Genomic DNA, 18,635 nt, shown 5'->3' with positions numbered 1-18,635 from the left:
CTTATGGTAGTTCTAATGACAGTTTCTTATTTATCTTGTACTTGTGTGCATTCCGATATGTATGTGTGGTGTGAGCACACATATGACGAGGTCAGAGTACAACTTGGCAGTGTCAATTCCTTCCTTTAACCATGTGGGTTTGGGAGGGAATCACAGCACCAGCAAACACCTCTACTTCTGTGCCAATCTCAACAGCCTAAATAGTCCTTCAGCTTCTAATCTGCTAAATGGGCTAATACAGAATGGAAGCATAGCAGACAAGAGAGGCAGCCTGTAAAGCATGGATGTGCTTGAGTAGATGTGATCTGCAATTATTATTTTAATGTTATTTAAAATAATCTCATTGTTTCATGATACAGTTTTTTGTTTTTTTTTAAGATGAGAAGCTGTTTCTGTTACTAGGTTTGTTAAGCATGTTGGCAATCAATAACTTGAGAGGAATTCGTATGCAGTCATGGCTCCATCTTCCAAGGGAACAAGAGGCTTCTGATTTCCTCTGAGGATGGCTAAGGGTGTTGAGTTGAGTTAGACATTTGACAGTTCCCAGAACAGCGAGAGTACCTGCACATCACCATGTGCACTGTGCATGTAAGTTACAATGGCATTCTCCCATGTCTTTTCCCGAGTGTTGGCTTGAGAAACAGGTTTTGTACATTGAGCAGAAAGCACCCTTGCTTGGATGAACGTTCACCACAAGCAATGATTTCCCTGTCTTGAGATGAGGCTCTTGTTAAGCTGATGTTCTTTAATAAATTCGGGGTTTCTGAGAGGTGTCTCAGTCACAGGTACTAGTGTTACCTAAACTGACTGGGCAAATTAACCGAATACACTGGGAGAGTAATGACTTTGTCTTCATATACATGTCCATCATTTTGAAAGAATCCATTTGTGAGATGTTCTTGAACTGCTTTGCTACTTTCCCAGGCCCTAAAATAGGGATACACTAAACTGTTGTAGTTAGGACAATAACGGTGCTTGACACCATCGCTGAAAATAATTACAAATTTAATGGCTGCTGGCCCTTAGTAAATGAGAAACACATGCTAGCCATGCTGTTAACGACTTACACACGTAACTTGTTATCCATGAGGCAGGTACGACAACTGAACTAACTTTACGTAGGAGCAATCGACCTGAGTTGGTGTTTCCAGAGTGATGGCAAAAGGGACTCCACCACAGGTTCTTATCTCCTCCACATTAGTCTGTTACTCCCCCCTGGCACACTTGTGTGGATTCTTTCAGTTATCAACCCCTTGATGCTATAGTTGGCTCAGAGAACAGACACTGACTTCTCATTCCTCACATTGGGCTATCAGGGAAAGCTGGAAAGGGTCAGAACATACCCAGAATGGCTGTGGAGATTTTGTTCTAGTATATCTATTTGGAGCCTGTGTTTTTACAGTTTGCTATAGTGGCTTCCTAGGTTTGTGAAATTTCATGATTTTTTCAAGAAGGCTTTTCTGCTAGAGAATTAGCCTGATTGTTCGCACAGTGCCTGGACTTTACCGAGAGAGACTGATACCACCATTCCAAAGGCGATGTAACTGACAACCAGAGAGTTTGAGGGGGATTTAGAACTCCACACAAATTATGGGAGGAATATTTGGGACTATTAATATTTTTACTAGCAATCATCGAACACTTGCTAAATGTTTATCATCTGCCAAATGCCTCACAAATAACATTAGATCATGAGATTGCTGAGCCCTCAACAGCCATGTGTGGGCAATCTGGCAGCCAAGGTATGCTTCTAGCACAGCCAGGGCTCAAATGCAGGATCTTACCTTGAGTTTCTAATTGATATTTTACTAGGAACCAATTTTAAGTACATGTAAGGAAGACTTTGCCCACTTGTAAATAAGTACATTTCTCTGTGTGAAAAATATTATTTACAATAACAGTAGTTAACATCCATGTACATTCTACCACCCACTTGCTCACTGGATCAATAAACATCTCTCCACTACCTACTATCATGCCAGACACTTTCCTGGAGGCAAGAAAACATGTATGAGCAACATATTGTCTCTCATGGAGTTTATGGTCTGATGGGGGAATAAGGCAGTAAACAATCACACATTTCCAAATGTAAACAGTGCTCAATTTGTGTATGTATCGAGGTCTGGAGTGTCCTGAGATCCCATAGAGCTCTCTCACACAGTTTTTTGGTCTGTCTCTGTCTCTGTCTCTGTCTCTGTCTCTGTCTCTCTCTCTCTCTCTCTCTGTGTGTGTGTGTGTGTGTGTGTGTGTGTGTGTTGGGGGTTGGGGCATCCTAAGAAAATGTGTGTGTGCTGAGAATGGTAGTCAGAATGCTAACTACAGCGAGAATCATTTTCTAGGGAAAGGAGAAGAATGTGCTCAGCATCTGAGGTGCTGAGAGTTTGAAGAACTGACAGCAGTTCAGTTTCAGGGATGAAGCCTTTCAGGGAGAAGAATGGCCCGAGACAGGCTTGGAGAGGCAAAAGCATGCAGGCCTCTTGAGGGGTTTTGCTCTTTCTCTAAAAGCAAGGGCAATCCATTGAGATGACTGATGACCTGTTTCTGAAAAGATCCTTTAGCCTTCGATGTGAAGAATAATTGCAGGAGGCAAAGATAGATGTGGCAAGACCAGTGAGGAAGCTATTGTGGTAATGTTGGCCAGTCAAGATGGCAGCTCGGACTGGGAGACAGTAGTGGGTGGAAAATTTAGGAATTACATAGGAAATAAATGCAATGGGCTCTAACTTAAGTTAGATAGACAGAATATACAAGAGGAAAGGTCAGGATAACTCTCAGGTTTCTGGCTTGTGCAATATGCACTGTTCCATTAAACCCCACAACAGTGACTGTTGTGTTTCCACTTTGAAGATGCAGATGCATTCAGAATGTTTCTAGGCACTGTTCATCTCATGTCATGCATTTTTTCCCAGGGCCAGCTTGAATCTGAAGTCTGTGCTTTTGACAGCTGCTTCACTAGGGAATGGGAAGAACTCCATGCCTCAGTCTAAGAAGGGAAGCCTTACACAAACATGTTGGTGAAGGACGTAATGAAGGAATTGGGCATTGTGATTTCAACATACTTAGTCATATTCCAACTCCAAGACCTCCGATGCCCATGCAAACTGTCAGCTGCTCCTGTTGCCATTCTTATGAGGTCAATAAGGTACATATTTTCAGTATTATTATATTGTTAAATTTTAATTTGTATGTATGTTCACACATGCACATGAGTGTTTGAGTGTATTTGTGGGGGGAGGGAAGGTGTGTGTGTGCATATGTGTGTGTATGTATGTATGTGGACCCATATGTGCACATAGAGGCTGGAGTCTGATGTTGTGGGTTTTTCTCAGTTGCTGTCCATCTTGATTTCTGAGTCGTAGTCTCTCACCAAACCGTGGAGTTCAGTGGTTTGGCTAGGCTGGATGAGCAGCCAGCCAAAGGACTTCTCCTGCTTTCATTTCGTAGTGGTAAGATTTCAGGTGCATGCTTTTACATCGAGGATTTTATGTCACCCCTGGAAATGCAAAGTCAGGTCCTCATGTTTGAGAGGAAAGTAAATTTAGACTCTAAGCCATCTCTCCACCCCCAGATAACACCTTTATAAGTAAATAATACATGCTTACTTCCAAGACGATGAAAGAATAAACAAACGGAGAAAGAAAATAGAAAACAAAAGAGAAAATCTCTTGCTAACCTGTCACTCAGAGAAGGAGGAAGAACCTGCTTGATTTTCTAGAAACAATGACCTGTTCTCTGACCTAATGGTTATTTCATAGAATGGTCACTATAACCTGGGCTTTGGGAGGAGTTTGAGTTTAGAGGAACTTTGGTCTCTAGGGCTCCTGTAGTCTCTGTAAAGTGGGATGAAATCTGTCTTCATTTAATAATATGATTACAGACCACTGTCTTTTGATCTTGCATGAGAGTGTGATAGTACTAGGCATATTGGCTCCGTTGCAATGAAGGGCTCACAGATACAGCTTTGGACTTTCTCAGACTTCTTACTGTCCTCTTCATCTTAACAAGAACTCAGTTTTCGCACAGGCATAGTGGAAATGCAAATGGTACTCTTATAGAGACGTTTATAGAGATGTTGTGAGCTGTAGTTCACCTTGTGCAAAGTTCTTGTGAGCCATGCAGACATAGGAGGCTGACAAAAGTTAGAGAGAAGTCTGGTGAGCAGGCGGTAAAACAGAAGTCTGGTGACGATCTCTCTCTGGGAAAACACAGAGGTTCATTGGCTCCTGCTGCCACACATTTTCAATATCTCTTACCGAACTATGGATCTTTTAGATCCATGCCATAAACTAGACACTGGGGATATGAAGCTCCAGGCCTAGACTCTGATATTAAAGAAACAACATAGCTGTAGAGAACAAATCAAAATGCTCCAGCAAGGTTTCACCACTGATGGTATTCTCTGAGCAAGAGTACCTGAGGCGTATAGAGGGAGAGATTCATTTAGCCCCTGAGACCAGAGAAAACTCCATAAAGGAACCTCCTTTCCACTGGCATCGAAAGAAGGGTGGAACTTGCTGGGTGGAGAGAATGGGCATTTTGTTTAGCCTGAGTGCTTAAGGAATCCCCCATCTGCATACATCACATCCCAGTGGGGATCTCAAGTCTCTTCTGGAACCACAAGGCCATAGTAGAGTGACTGGAGTGGGCTTGGTAATCTGCGACACCCAGACTTCCTTTCTGCCTCCCATACACTTCTTCCAATATCTGGTACCTGCATGATCTGTGTAGTGCCCTTCCTGCCTGAGGGCTCCCTTTCTTATTTGAGATACTCTCCAGTCCCCTGACTGCATTCTTCCTACAAAACCTGCAGGAGAAGAGGGTCAGATGCCATTGGTTTAGTCTGCAGTGTTGTTTGCAGGACTAGAACCTCTCCCCCAGAGTATTGGCCTTTAAGTTGTTTGCTGTTTTGTCCAGTGAAACACTTTGATGCTAGAATCTCATTCTGTCTTCTGATCTATGGTGTGTATCCAGAGCGACAAATCCCAGGTAGCAGACATACTCTGTGTAGTTACTATAGGGCTGCATGCACTGTGTTTAGTGGCAAATAGATAACTGCTTTCCAGCTCTCACCAACACACTGATCCCTCACAGGATTCGTTAGCCCAGATGCTTGACTAGGAAACAGTTACATTTGTTACTTTGTGTGTCTAGGCTTATTTCTTGACTTCTCACTGAGATGTTATAGCAGCCCCTTCTATAGTTATTTAAATTGTTTTCGTAGATCCTTTCTTAGAAGCCATACCAATAAAACTGTGTAGACTTTGACCTGAGTGTTGGGCAATTTGTCTTTCAATGATTCCTTAGTGTTTATGAGGCGGGGCTACTACCTGTAACACCTGTTACCAGGTTGCTTCCCACACACTTACAAAATGAGAAGTGAGATCACTATTTTCTTGAAATAAGAAAGCCAGAACAATGTATGACGATTTTAATTGCTTCTTAAATAAATGGATGAAATCAATTATTTAGTTGACAATGTTTATCTTTTCAGCATCTGAAGGGGGTTTATTAAATCCAGCTGCTAAGCCATTTCATTAGCACGGGTAAAAGATTCACATCTGTGGAGTAGGTGGTTGAGGATATGAGGGTGAGCAGCAGAGAGGGCTGTCCTGGGAATTTAGGTGAAACCATCCCTTAGATGGTATAGGCTTGTCTCTATAGCACTTGTGTAGGGATATGTGGTTTAATGTGGTTCGGCTACTTGTATGAGGTGCCCGATGTGGGTTCGATGTTCTGGCTCTCCCCGTGAGTCCTGACTCTGTGCAGGCTGCTCTGCCTGGGATCATTAATCTCCACCTTTGACCTGATCCTCATACCTTATTTTAGCCATTTAAAAGGCCAGCTTAGCAACAGCATGTGCAGCCCAAGGGCCACACATACAAAAATAATATCCTGGATTGCAAGGAATAAAAAATTATATCATGTTGGTACCAAAAAAAGAAAGAAAGAAAAAAAGAAAGAAAGGAAGGAAGGAAGGAAGGAAGGAAGGAAGGAAGGAAGGAAGAAAAGGAAAAAAAGCTCTGGCTGTCTGGAAAATAGGTGTTTGTTTGTTTGACAGTAGACATATAGAGCCTATACTGTATCCTGTCATTGAAAACTCTGGATTGGAGCAAACCTTTAGTTAGAAGGTCTTGTGGCAATGAAAACTATCTAACCCTAATTTTCAGCACCAATATTCTATGTTATCATTTGTGCTGATGAGAAATAGGGGGAGGAAGAGAGGAATGGGAGGAGAGAATAAGCACTTTTCTGTGAAAAGATGGCTTTTTGAAAAATGGCACAATCCACTTAAAACTGTAAGCAAAATATCAATTAAATAGATATTAAATAACAGAATAAAAACGTTCCTGCCATTCTTCAAGAACTTAAACCCACAGATGGATATTTTTTAAATGATGGGATTTATGCGTCAGGCCTGGCAGGTCTTTCACAGTTCCTTAGCCTGTTTAATAGCACTGAAGCGTCCTGTTACACAACAGGAAGATGGCGCACTTTCTTATCAAGAGTGGACATCACGTCACAAGACTGCTGTCCTGTCCTTCCTTCTGACACATTATAAACTTTACACGCTACAGAAAACAGACTTGTGCCTTTACAAATGGGTGGTCTCAATCATCTAAAGTTCTGCGTAGTATGAAATTCTATTTAATTCACCTAAGACGAGTAGGTCTAAAGCAAACAAGTGGACTCTATAGATTAGGTGGCTTGTCTTTAGCTTGAACATTGCCTTGGGTGATGGGTAGCCTTTATTAACCTTATTTCTTTTAAATATAAACTAGATTGGTGATGATATTTAATAAAAGAGTATTCAAACATCAAGCATATATCTACCAGACAGACATCAGTCTGTGTTACCTGTGAAGATGAAATATTCAGCTAGGTACTGAGGGGCCCCTTTCTACTCATGAACAGAAACAACAGCTGATCTCTGGGCCTGGTCAGTGGTACACATGTGAAGGGATGGAGGACGCTCTGAACAAGCCGTTAAGGGTTAACTTCCCCTTTACCAGTTAACCAACCACCTGCTCTTGTCACACCATACTTTCCTATGCACTTCATCTTCTACTGTTCTGTAGTACCGGGGCAGGAGGGGGGCAGGGGGGAATGGGTGGTGGACTTACACAGACACCAAGAACTCTCTAAAATAAAACCAGCCAATTCTTATTCAGGGCAAGGCAGAATGAGGTCAAACGAGGTACTTTTCTGCCTGGCTTCTAGAACACTGCCCTGTAAATATACACAGTGCAGTAAGAATCTGTACTATCGGTTTACTTGTGTTATGTCATTAATTTTGGGTGATTGGGTGACATAAGACCAACCTTTATTCTCTTGTCCTGATCTACCGTTTAATTCCCTGACTTGCATCTATCTCATAATATAAGCCCATCTGGAGCATGCAGACTTGCTGTCACAAGAAGAAAGAACCCATTCTTGTCTGGAGGCTAGGGAATCCCAAAGTGGCCTTGGGAATCCTGTTAGATTAACTCATTCACTTGTTTTGAGTTACTTCTCTATTTGATATGAGTGCTGGCACGTCTGAGCCAAACTCAGAGAGGAACAGCATAGGGGCTACCAGTGTCTAGTTCTAACTTTCAAATTAGCGCCTCTTGCCTTTTCCTTTGTAGCCTCCCATTCTTTACTCCACTTCACAGGACTATCCTGGGATGATGGTCTTAATGTGAACTTTCATGCCTCCATTATAAGCCCCCCTTTGGTTGGGACTGCCCCACTTAAAAGTGTCCACTTATAACCCCCAGCTGCAGATTCTCTTCTCGCTATACTCACATGTGCACACAGGAACACTCACCGATACATTTGCATGCTTGTGGGAGTTCACGGGCTGCCACACACCCTCGCTGTATGTAGGTAAGCGCCCAGAAAGAACAATGAATTGTAAAAACTGTCCCGTTGAGTTTGCAATCTAGAGTGAGTTACTGAGTGCTGATAAGTAAAGGAAGTGTAACCAGACAGCTTAATCCTCCAATTTCCTGTCTTCTAATCAGCCCCTGATTCTCTTGGTTTTAAATTAGAAACACTCCTGACAATATTCAGGACAGGTGAAGGAAACTCAACTAGAAAATAAGGAAGGACAAAGCATTTATTTCACTGTCTAAAGTTCACAGGAGAAATATGACCGTAACAACAGGAAATCAAGATTTTTTAGAACGATAGCAGAAGAGCAGAGGCTAGCTGAAGCAGCCAATCACATTTCCGAATGAAGCACATTTGGATCATAATTAGATTTAAGGAGAAAAAAAAGGAACCAGTTTAATGTATTTGCTGCTCTCTAAGAACAGCGAGTTGTATTTGAAAAGCAGGATTGACCTCAAAGAAAATGATAAGGATACATTCTTAATGTATGTGGAAGAAAATAAAAAAAGTCAACCCTACCACCTCATTTGGATTTTTCTTAGAATCTATTATTGAGAGAAAAAGAATGTTTTGAGGACATAGAAACATCTGAGGTTGGTGGATATTCTTAGACATGATATGGTTACATACAATGGTGGCTTGTACTTAAAGTTGTTCATTTAATAATTAGCTCAGATCAGGCCAGTTTGCTGTATAAAGATATTTTAGAAGAGCATACAAATGCATTAAATTCAAGGTCTATACATAGGTTTTCCATGGACTTTTCTAAAATTAGCCCAGGTATGAGACTACCTTAGACTTTATTATTTCCTGGTTCTCTTCGTTTTGAATCTTTTAATTTATTACCATTTAAGCAATTTCCAATATTTCAGTCATTATGTTGAAAGGCTAGTGCCAATTCCTAGAAAAATCTTCACTAGGCAGTATCTTCAGAGGCACACAGAAAACAGTCATTTGGAAAAGTTGCTCAGTTGACAATCATTTAAAAGTTGAAATGGGAAATGTGGCTCACAACATGAATTCAAGCAAACACAGGCAAGAGGTTTCCATGAACCCGGAGCTTCGAGCCATTGTGGAAGTAGACTGCACATTGATGGCTTCTAATTGGTAAGCAGAATAAAGCAGGGTTTCACAGAAACGTGTTTTTACATGCATATTTAGAAAATAGATATTTATACTGCAAGGCATACCAGATCCTTCTTGCCCAAGCATGTTACTGTTAAAACAAGTCTGAGTTGTAAACAATTGGGTTAAACAACAATTATTGACTGAAAATTAATGTATTAATTTCTAAAAAGAAAAATTTGTCACAAAATAAGTGATCAGGAATTTGACCTGAGTAACAGCTGGTTGCAGAATCACCCAGGACTTTTTTTTTTTTTTTTTTTGCTTTAGACATCATAAATCTTAAATTTGAATGATAGAAGAAAGACACGTGTATTTTTGAAATTCACAGACAAATTTTCCCATAACCAACCCTGTCCCCTTGTCGCTAACTTAGTGTGACCAGGAGAAGAATTATTCTGCCTTCGTTTTGAAGCTGTATGGGGAGAATAGAGGTGTTCTGAGAGAGGAGAGTCCCTGGGACTCTGGAGCATACATATGCATTTGAGGCATTTCGGATTCATTTGGAGCGAAGAAAAATTTTGCAAGTACTCTCTTTAGTTTTCTGTCGGAAAGTTTCAACTAGAGATGTCACAACACAGTGAGATGAAGTTGATACGCAATATCTATTTCTTGATTTACATGATTAAAGCATTAGAGAAGTGGCTCAGATATCAAAAGATTTCTCATAAGTGGCCGTGCCAAAGGTAATTACTGTTAGAATGTGCATGCTTGAACCCAGTTGCCTGTCAACCTCTCAGTTGTTTACAACTTGGTGGCTTTGAATAAAAGTTTTCATTAGACGCTGGGGTAGCCCATGCACCTTTGGTTTTTGTTTTCTCTTTTGCACCACTTTCATATAAAAACTATATTTCTAATTTCTTATATCCAATATCCTTCGGGAAAGTGTTATCTTTTAATTTTAAGAAGTGATGCTGGAGATGTCCCATGTCAGTATTTTTCATCATAAAATAGCTGTTTTTTTTTTTTTAAAGTGGAAGTAGTCTTTCAAAGACAATGCTAAAACTTATACCCATAAGAAATGTTGGTTACATCATGCAAATGGTTTCCAGTTAGTTATTAGAAAGGGCACAAAACTCCACTGTAAGCCAGGGCAGTTATGGGGGGAGGGGAGGGGAAGGAAGGGGAAGAGGGGCTGTTATTCTTAATCTTTTATTGACTGGTTTCTTTTATCCTAGTGTGTCCTTATTATTTAGAAAAAAAAATTAAAAAGTGACCCAGAGCTCCACCCATTTGCACCTAAATCCTGGAATAGGTGATGACCTCGTACAACCTGGCTCAGCACATGCCCCCAAACTAAAACAAACAAACTCATTTGCCATACAAATTGTTTACGATTCATTAAAAAGCAAAATTGCATATCCCGGAGCTGGCAGCTGAGGCCGAGTCTCCATGGGCGGAGGGGGCATTCACTGAGTTGTCTTTGTATGCTGGGAGGACCAAGCCGGAGGTTCCCACTATGAGCCTGGAGTCTGAGCAGCCAGATGACACAGGAGGTAATTTTTAAAGCTTTATTTGCCTTTAATGTGAAATTCAGATCTTGAACTGTCTTTTGCTTGAGGAACCATGTAAACCAGGAGTTTTCTTTTTCTTTTTTTCACTTTGGAAAAATTGTTTGGGCTAGTAAGGTGGCGATCTTGTGGGAGAAGGAGTGAGGGCTATTCAAGGAGAGAGAACTAAAGAAATAAAATATAAAATTTGTATTCTTTTCATTAGTTGTTTCATCCTTCAGCAAAGCTTTTCCTTAGTTTGCCACCAAAACTGGAAAATTTACATCAGAATTATTTGTAACTGGTAGGTCTAAAATTCTATGGTGTGCAATTGCCCTTAAGGGAACTAAAAATTTGATTTATTTCCTGTGGTATTTCCTATATCTTCTCTAAAGAGCTTGTAGATTTCTTACCCCTTATTCAAAGCAAAAATCAAGAGGCACTGAAGTCCCGAGAAACTTCTTTTCAGTATGCAGCCTAAACAGCAGCGTGTGAGCTTTCTGCATTGTTTATCTTGAGTCAAATGCATTGCTAAGTGTTCCCACCACTTTTATACATTATATTCCCTGTGGTAAAACATCTGCAAAATAATTTTAGATGAAGAGCAACTTCCAAGTAAACTTTACAGAAAAGAAATTACAGTTTTCCAAACTAGGAAAGAGAGAGAGAGAGAGAGAAAGAACTCGCGTGCTCTAGAGAAGCCTTTTGGTGATATTTGCAAGAAATAAAAAAGATGACAGGATTTACCATTAACAGTCTATAAAATCTAGGACCGCCTAAGTACAGTAAGGGAAAAAAGAATGTTTTTCCCGAGAGCAGGTTCCCCCCCCCCCTTTTTTTTCAAGCTTACAACTTAGCGTAGAAAATAATTGCCAATCTAATCAGTAAATTCATTTGTAGTGCTTAACAAGCTGTGTGAATCGAAGCAATATGACCATCTCATACAAGCAAACCTTGTTCTTGCTGGCAGAAAGTCTAATGGGAAAATAAATGCCTTGAATACGCTCAGGGTCGTAAGAGATAGACGATTGCGAATCTCATTAGCCAAAAGCACTCTGTAATACTGTTCTGTAACCACTGGTAAAGTTTCAGACGTCTAGTTAAGAAATTACGAGAGAAAATATACAAGCACACACATACCCAGAACCACTTTTACTCAAGTCCTTGGAATGGACATACTGAATCCCAGGCAGCAGCCGAATAGAATCCTGCAGTAGTTCACTTTTAAAAGTCTCAGTCTTCCGAATTCCTACGTCTTGCCAAAAGGATAGCACCATTTGTCCAGGAAGGGAGAGTACTTTTTCTGTAGATCGTACAGTGAACCATGCCCTGTTTTGTAATCCCAGTCGCCAGACTCCCCCTACAACATCACACACACTCTCCTTTTCTTAAACTGATATCTATGTGAAACGAGCTGAAGTTCACGGTCCAGTTAGGAACGGATAATACATTCATTGTCCTGGAAGCAAACTTTTTTTTTTCTCACTCCCTGGATGAATTCACGCTTGCTGTAAGAATAATAATTACGGAAAACTAGGAATGCGGTGCTAACGAATTAATCCTTAACGGACACCACCCTAACGAGGACAGCAATGATTCTGGGACTCTCTTCCTCACAGGGCAAGCGTCTCCTGTGACAATGAGCTATTGTCCATCCTCCCACTTCACCCCAGCCCTTAGAGATCCCAGAAGTCAAAGGTTGTCTGGCCTGGTTGACCATGACATGTGAGTTAACTCGTTCTGCAGCTACAAGTTAGGAGTTCCTGAAACTTTCTTGTACCCAGAGAAATGGAAAGAAAGGGTGTGTGGGCCCGTTCCACTCGAAGTTGGTGGTTCTTAGAGATGGAAGGTCTGCTCCGATATAAACAGATATGGAAAAGTTAGATGTCAGAGCTCTGGTCCCCTGAGGAAAATGACGAATGGAGCCTTAGAGTACTCTCACAGGTGACTTGAGGCATTCCAATTACTGGGGCATGAAAGGATTCTCACAGGCAGGGCTTGCGTGCACCAGTCCAAGGTTTGATATGCATCCCTAGTAAAATCTCACAGCCAAGGAGAACCATGGACCCCATAGTTCTCAAAAATCAAAAGCGAGGAGGGTGTGAAGCTAGACAGAAGACGCGAAACCCAAGGGGCAGGGCAAACAGCTCTTTTTCTTTAATCTGCAGACATCCATAGCTAGAATACAGAATTCCACCTTAAAACTTTGACAGTCTTAAAAATGTTTTCAATAAAAAAAAAAAAAAAACCACACCAAATACCGTCCCATGGAAAACAAGGGCAAGCATTACTGGGAACTCCAGTTGCACAGTGGCAAAGAGAGGGAGGGTGGTAAGAGCAAGCAGTGCGAGGCAGCCTCACTGAAGAGTGTAAAAAATCAAATGTGAGTTTGATGAATGTGAGGTCTGGGACATTTTGTCAAAGAGGGAGGGAAAGTAGAAAAGGGGGGGGGGAGAAAAAAAAAGGCAGTCCCGGCTGCCAACTCACCATCCACCAAGTTCTGGCCGAGATGTCGTAGCAAAGCTGCCATTTGATGGAGCCGTCGGAAGCTTTCCCTGCCATTACGCTGTCAGCAAGCTTCATCTGATGCTAACTCACGGGAGATAAGACACCTAATTGAGAAAACATTTGCAGTGGCATGTGGGGCAACATGTAGTCCGGTCCATACCATATGGAATCATGGGTAAAAAAAAATCTCCTTGACAATGAACCAATCTCTCCCAGACCCAGTGGCAAGGTGAAGTGGAGATGAGGAGTCTGCTGCTAGAACTGTCTTCCCTTCTCTCTCTTTAAAACAAGAGCCCACTGCTACACATCAAAGGGAGGTGGTTAAAATTAGGGCTTCATCACTCAGATGATTTTGGTCTGCAAGGTTTTTCCTTTCCTTCCAACAATCCCCCCCCTGCTTTTTTTTTTTTTTTTTTTTTTAAGGAGAATAAAGAGATTTAATAGGACAAAGGCAGGTAGTGGACTGCGGAGGGAGATCGCCACAGGCTATTAGCCTAAAATTTCTGCCTGACAGATGGAACTGCTTAGAGACTATCATGCAACGTTTGGGGCTTTTTTTTTTCCCTCCCCCCAACTCAGACTCTAAGTCTGATTCAGTATCTGTCTTTCACAGCCACCCTCCTCAAGATTGTGAACTGCGCATTTTAGAAAGTGTTTGTTGCTTAGGTTTTGCTGTGCTACACATCTCCCTTGGAAGCACAGCAAAGAGTCTAAAACTAAATCTGGGAATAACCGAACAGGTTTTCCAAGGAGAGAAAAAAAAAAAAGATTCCAGGGGAAAATTATTTCTCTTTCTATACCTTGTTTGTGGTTTTGGATGTTATTGTTGTTGTGTTTTAAAAAAAATTTTTTTTAATTAATTCATTAGTTAATTTGGTTATGAAAGAACCTAAATACAGGACGCCAGCCTCAGAGTCCCTTGCTTTCTGGTTCAGTTGGCACTGTGTTTCGTTGTGTTTTCATGGAAGTAAAGTACTACATTGCTGGCGCGGTGTGCGTTCTAGCCAACACTAGCTCATATAGCTACATTTTTTATTTGATGCCGTAGAAATGAATTCTGGTCATCTTAAATCTTTATTAATAAAGTAAGCAGTCTTTTATCAATTCATTTTACACAATTCCAGTTAAGTTTGATATGAGAGTCTCGTCAATCAGGAAAATTTAACTCTGATTTCCATACTGTAACCCAGTCATCTTATTTGTAGGGATTTACTTTAAGTTATGCCAAAAATTTTTTTGGCCTGAAAAAAATGTAATAATATGGACCTAACTATAAGAAGTACTAGAAAAAAAATATATTTTTTTAAGTGGGAAGAAGTCTAGACAGCTACTGAATTCAAGCCACTTATTAAAGACTTACAGGGAACAGGAAATGACCAGAATCTTGTCTTTGGTCACTTGTGTTTGGTAGCTGCCATTCCTGAGAGCTGGGCTGGGCTGGGAGGGACTGCAGAGAACACCTGTGTGAGAGTGACACTGAAAACTCTTACTGAGTTTTGTTTTGTAGCTGAGCAACCTTTGGGTTCCCAAGTTCCCACTGGTGATAGTCTACACTTCTGTACCCAGAGGTCTCTATGTGGGTACCTCAGGGCGTGGGAGAATTGATTACTATTTCTCACAGGGAACAACTGCGATCATTGACGAGTTGTGGTTTTAACATTTCAACTAGCTAATGAATTTTTCCTAGGCATAGTTTCAACCTAATTATGCTTTGGTAGCTTTGGTTCAGGTCTTTAAGTTGCAAAGAGGTTACCTTGGTATTTTTTTTCTTTCTTTGTATTTATGGACCACTCCTTAATTATAATAGGGATTGTTGTTATTATAGTCACTGGTATCATCATCATCTAATTATTTAGCATTATGGTAATACAGCAGTTAGCTCCTTTTGACCAAAACAATTTCAGTAAAGTAATGTCTAGTCTTTTAGAGCCAGAGGTGTTTTCTCATTTCAAGCATGGCTTCCAGGCTGCACTTAGGGATGAACATACAATAAATTAGGCATTTTTTCCTCTTCTTTGTGACCGCCCCCTACCCGTCCCGTTGTAATCTTCTAATAACATGGGCTTGGAGGATTTCTCTCCATCTTTGCGGGGTTATTTGTGTGCCCTTTGTCTCAAGTCTAAGGGACCTGTGGTAGCATAGCAAGTGAGTCCCCTGAGGGACACTTGTTCCTTTCAGAAACACACCCCAACCTTCCCGGCCAGGTCCTTCTCAGCCTTGTGCAACCGCAGCGTTATGAAAATGACCATCTGGAGGAAGACAAGGAAAGAATTTGTAAATTCTACGTATAATGTAAAATAGCCACGTGACCCTACCCCAGCCCCCTTGAAGGAATAGGAAAAGGAAGCATCGCTCTGTCTTTGAATCCACCTCTCGTTCTACCCATTCCCCTCCTTAGGCCCCCTGTCCCACTATATCATATCCAGCTTCCTCTCCTGCATGAGGGTACACGGACACACATACTTGTGAGGCTGCAGCGTTTCTGTGTCTAAGTCTGTCTCTCTGTCTGTCTGTCTGTCTGTCAGAGAGCTCTGAAGTTGGAGGTGGTTGTCCTCTGAAGCCCAGCATTTCCAGGATCCCGAATGTCCTATGCTTGCCCATTATTTATGAATGAATGGGGCACCACCTAAACTGGCATCCAGATTTCATTTTGTGAATGATGGAAAACCTGAGAGGACTTTGTGGGAGATAACACAGTAGTCTTGAACAAAGAAATGCTAGATATTTTTGGAAAACAGTTTTAAATCTAGAACAATTAGGAACATTTAACATTATCCTTGTCGACTAAAAGCCTGCTGGAAACTGCCCTTCCTCAGATAGCAGTTCTTTCACGGTGTGGCCCTGTTGTTAATAGCCTTAAAACGAGATTAAATAAAACATGTTAAATATTGCAATTATTGTGGGAAATAAAATTATTTGGTGAGCATAATGGGGAACAATTCAAGCATTTCACAGGATCCAGGAAATGCTACTCCAAACAATTGCACTGCCTTATGCATTTTCCCCTCTTTGATTGCTGACAGATGCCTTTTTGGAAACAAACATCTAAATGGTTTGCCTTCAGTCAGGAAAAAAAAATAGCGGAAAGCGGCTACATGGTTTGAATTTAACTCTTGTCATTTGAACACTTCTCCATGCACGCGAGTGAGTGGATCTGAGGTGAAGGCAGCGTTTCCCGCTGGGAAACAAGCCGAAGAGTCTGGGCTTTTATTTATTTCTTTTTCTTTCCTTGACTCTGTATTATGAGAAGTGGGATCCCCTTGTTGTGCAGTCAGGAGACAGAATAAGGCCCAGGTGATGAGCCGAACAGCACTTGGAAGGAAATGGACCATCAGAAGAAGCCTCAGGCCAAGTGCCAGTGGCCTCCTAACCTTGCTCTTGCCATCACAAAGTGCCTAACTGAAACCCTTTGCGTTATGGAAAGCAAACAAACAAACCAAGAGTCCCAGGACACAGGATTCATAGCTGGGTCTTTACTCCAGTGAACTGGGGTACAGGACTTCAACAGGTGGACAGCATCGATCAGAAGTTCTGATTCCATGCTACGAAAACACAATGTGTAGTGGAGGATTATTGCTTTCCAGAGGCTTTGGTAGAAGAATAGTTGAGACTATTGTTTCTGAAGTCTCATACTCTGCTCTGAGGATTATGGACTGTGTGCCCTCTCCCAGTTTAATAAATCTCTCTGATTTTCTGTGGTCTATGGGAATCAGGAAGACAAAAAACATCACTTTTGTAGGCATGTCTATGTATGTGTGCATACATGTATATGTGTGGTTGTGTGCAAAAAAATATACCTCCAGTGCATACTTCCTACTATGTGACAAGTGCTGTGCTGTCACCACTGCTCTGTTTATTTCATGCTGCTCCTCGCTTGAGAAATACCCTGGTTCCCATCCTTTGATCCCAAGCTGTTAGGCTGAGCCTCATTCCAACACAGGTCGGATACTAGTACCTACTCCTAAAATCATGTAAAATCAGACTGTCTTCCCATCTACACGTTGAGATTCCCAAGGCGGGACTGTATCTTTCTTTCTTACAGGGCTTTGGGAATGTAGGAGGTCCGTTGGGTGGTTAGGTCAACTTGTTAAGAGGACACAGAGGTTTGCCCACCTGGAGAGCCTGTTGTAGTCTCATGGTGCTACAGATTCCTCTGTCCATTTTGTTCATGCTGTTTCCCCTTTTAGTACATGGCCTGGGTCAGAGTCCCACTCTGCAGGGATCTGCAGCTCTTTGACTCCCCGTTGCCTGTTTTATCTACATCATCCCTCTGTGTCTACCTCAGATAGACTGGCTGTATTACCACCTGTCTTTGATGAACATATGTCTTTTATCCATTCATCCATCCATTAAATAGCATTTCTGTAGTGCCAGCAATTAAATGCATTTCCCTCTCCTTTTAAGCTTTGTTTCCAGGACCCTTGGAAATGTGAAACTCAACAAGAGCACGTGATTTGAACGCAGCATGTAATAACAGCTAACGTTTATCCAGTGTTTCCTCTCAGCCAGGCGATGTTCCAAGAGCCTTAAGTATTTTTTTTCCAGGTAGGTTCTTATGAGGTAGACTTGTTATTAACCTCACTTTATGATCAGAAACAGATGCTGGGCAGCAAAGTGTCCTATTTAGGGTTTCTGAATTGGAAATAGAATGAGGAAAAAGCACAGGAGTTAAGTTTGGCTCTTTTACCCCTGGTATTACCTCAAGGTTTAGCACCTGCTCTAAGCCAGGCACCTCCTAAAATGCTTCTAGGTGATGCACGTGAAATGTGTGTAACAGTCCTAGAAGGTTGATATAATTTTCAGTTATCAGGTCTGAGTCCAAGAGGTAAGAGTCTTAGCAAAATATTCGAGTTAATAAATATCAAAGCCATCCTGGTATGTTGGTGCCTACCTGTGACCCTAGGAGGTGTAGGCAAGAGACTTGCATATAGAAGGCTAATCTAAACTACAATCAGGATTTTGTTTTAAAAATAAAAAGATAAGAAAGATTCAGCCTACATCTGCTTGAGTAAGAACTATCCCGCCAGTGTGTTTCCTATTCCAAGAAAGCACATATATTGTATTTCTTTTCGTAGATTTAGACATTGGACTTACACACACACACACACACACACACACACACACTGGCTTAAATCACTACAATCTTAGAAACCCTGATATTATAAAGGTGCCCTGTTTCTGAGGCTGCAGAGCTCAGTATAGGGCAAATGGACATCTAAGATTAAAAACAAAAAAAGAAAGAAAGAAAATAGAGTTCTATACTGAAGAGAGATCATGTACTATTAATACCCAGGTCTTTCCTCTAACTTTAGTCAGGTGGAAAAATTCCCAAGTAGAGCTCTACCTTGCCAAATTCAAGTGAGTGTGGTTTTATTCACAGGTCGTGATATCGGGGAGGCAGAAGAGCCACCATGGAAAAGTTAGGAGTTCAGTTTCCCCACAGTCAGAAAGAACACCCAGACCCCTCTTCTGGGGTTGGAGTGGTGTGTGTGTGTGTGTGTGTGTGTGTGTGTGTGTGTGTGTGTATGTGTTTTCTTTTCCTTCCTTCCTTCCTTCCTTCCTCCCTTCTTCCCTTCCTTCTTTGTTCCTTCCCTTCCCTTCCCTTCCCTTCCCTTCCCTTCCCTTCCCTTCCCTTCCCTT

The 18,635-nt window shown here is 41.4% G+C and overlaps 1 long non-coding RNA gene across 2 annotated transcripts in view; it reads left to right on the top strand.

Moving 5' to 3' along the window:
* The window catches only part of LOC110292289, a 218,763-nt gene that overhangs the window by 185,605 nt on the left and 14,523 nt on the right, over nucleotides 1-18,635 (top strand). Inside the window, exon 3 of one of the 2 annotated variants that reach the window (XR_003836433.1) lies at nucleotides 2,910-3,142. This is a non-coding gene — a long non-coding RNA (uncharacterized LOC110292289). Of the gene's footprint in view, nucleotides 1-2,909; nucleotides 3,143-10,424; nucleotides 10,494-18,635 lie in introns of those variants that run through there. The other variant, XR_003836434.1, reaches the window with a different exon arrangement.

Source organism: Mus caroli, chromosome 4 (assembly GCF_900094665.2).
Source record: "Mus caroli chromosome 4, CAROLI_EIJ_v1.1, whole genome shotgun sequence".
Taxonomy (NCBI): domain Eukaryota; kingdom Metazoa; phylum Chordata; class Mammalia; order Rodentia; family Muridae; genus Mus; species Mus caroli.
The sequence above is the reverse complement of the archived record's forward strand: the minus strand, read 5'-3'. Positions and strand labels throughout refer to the sequence as shown.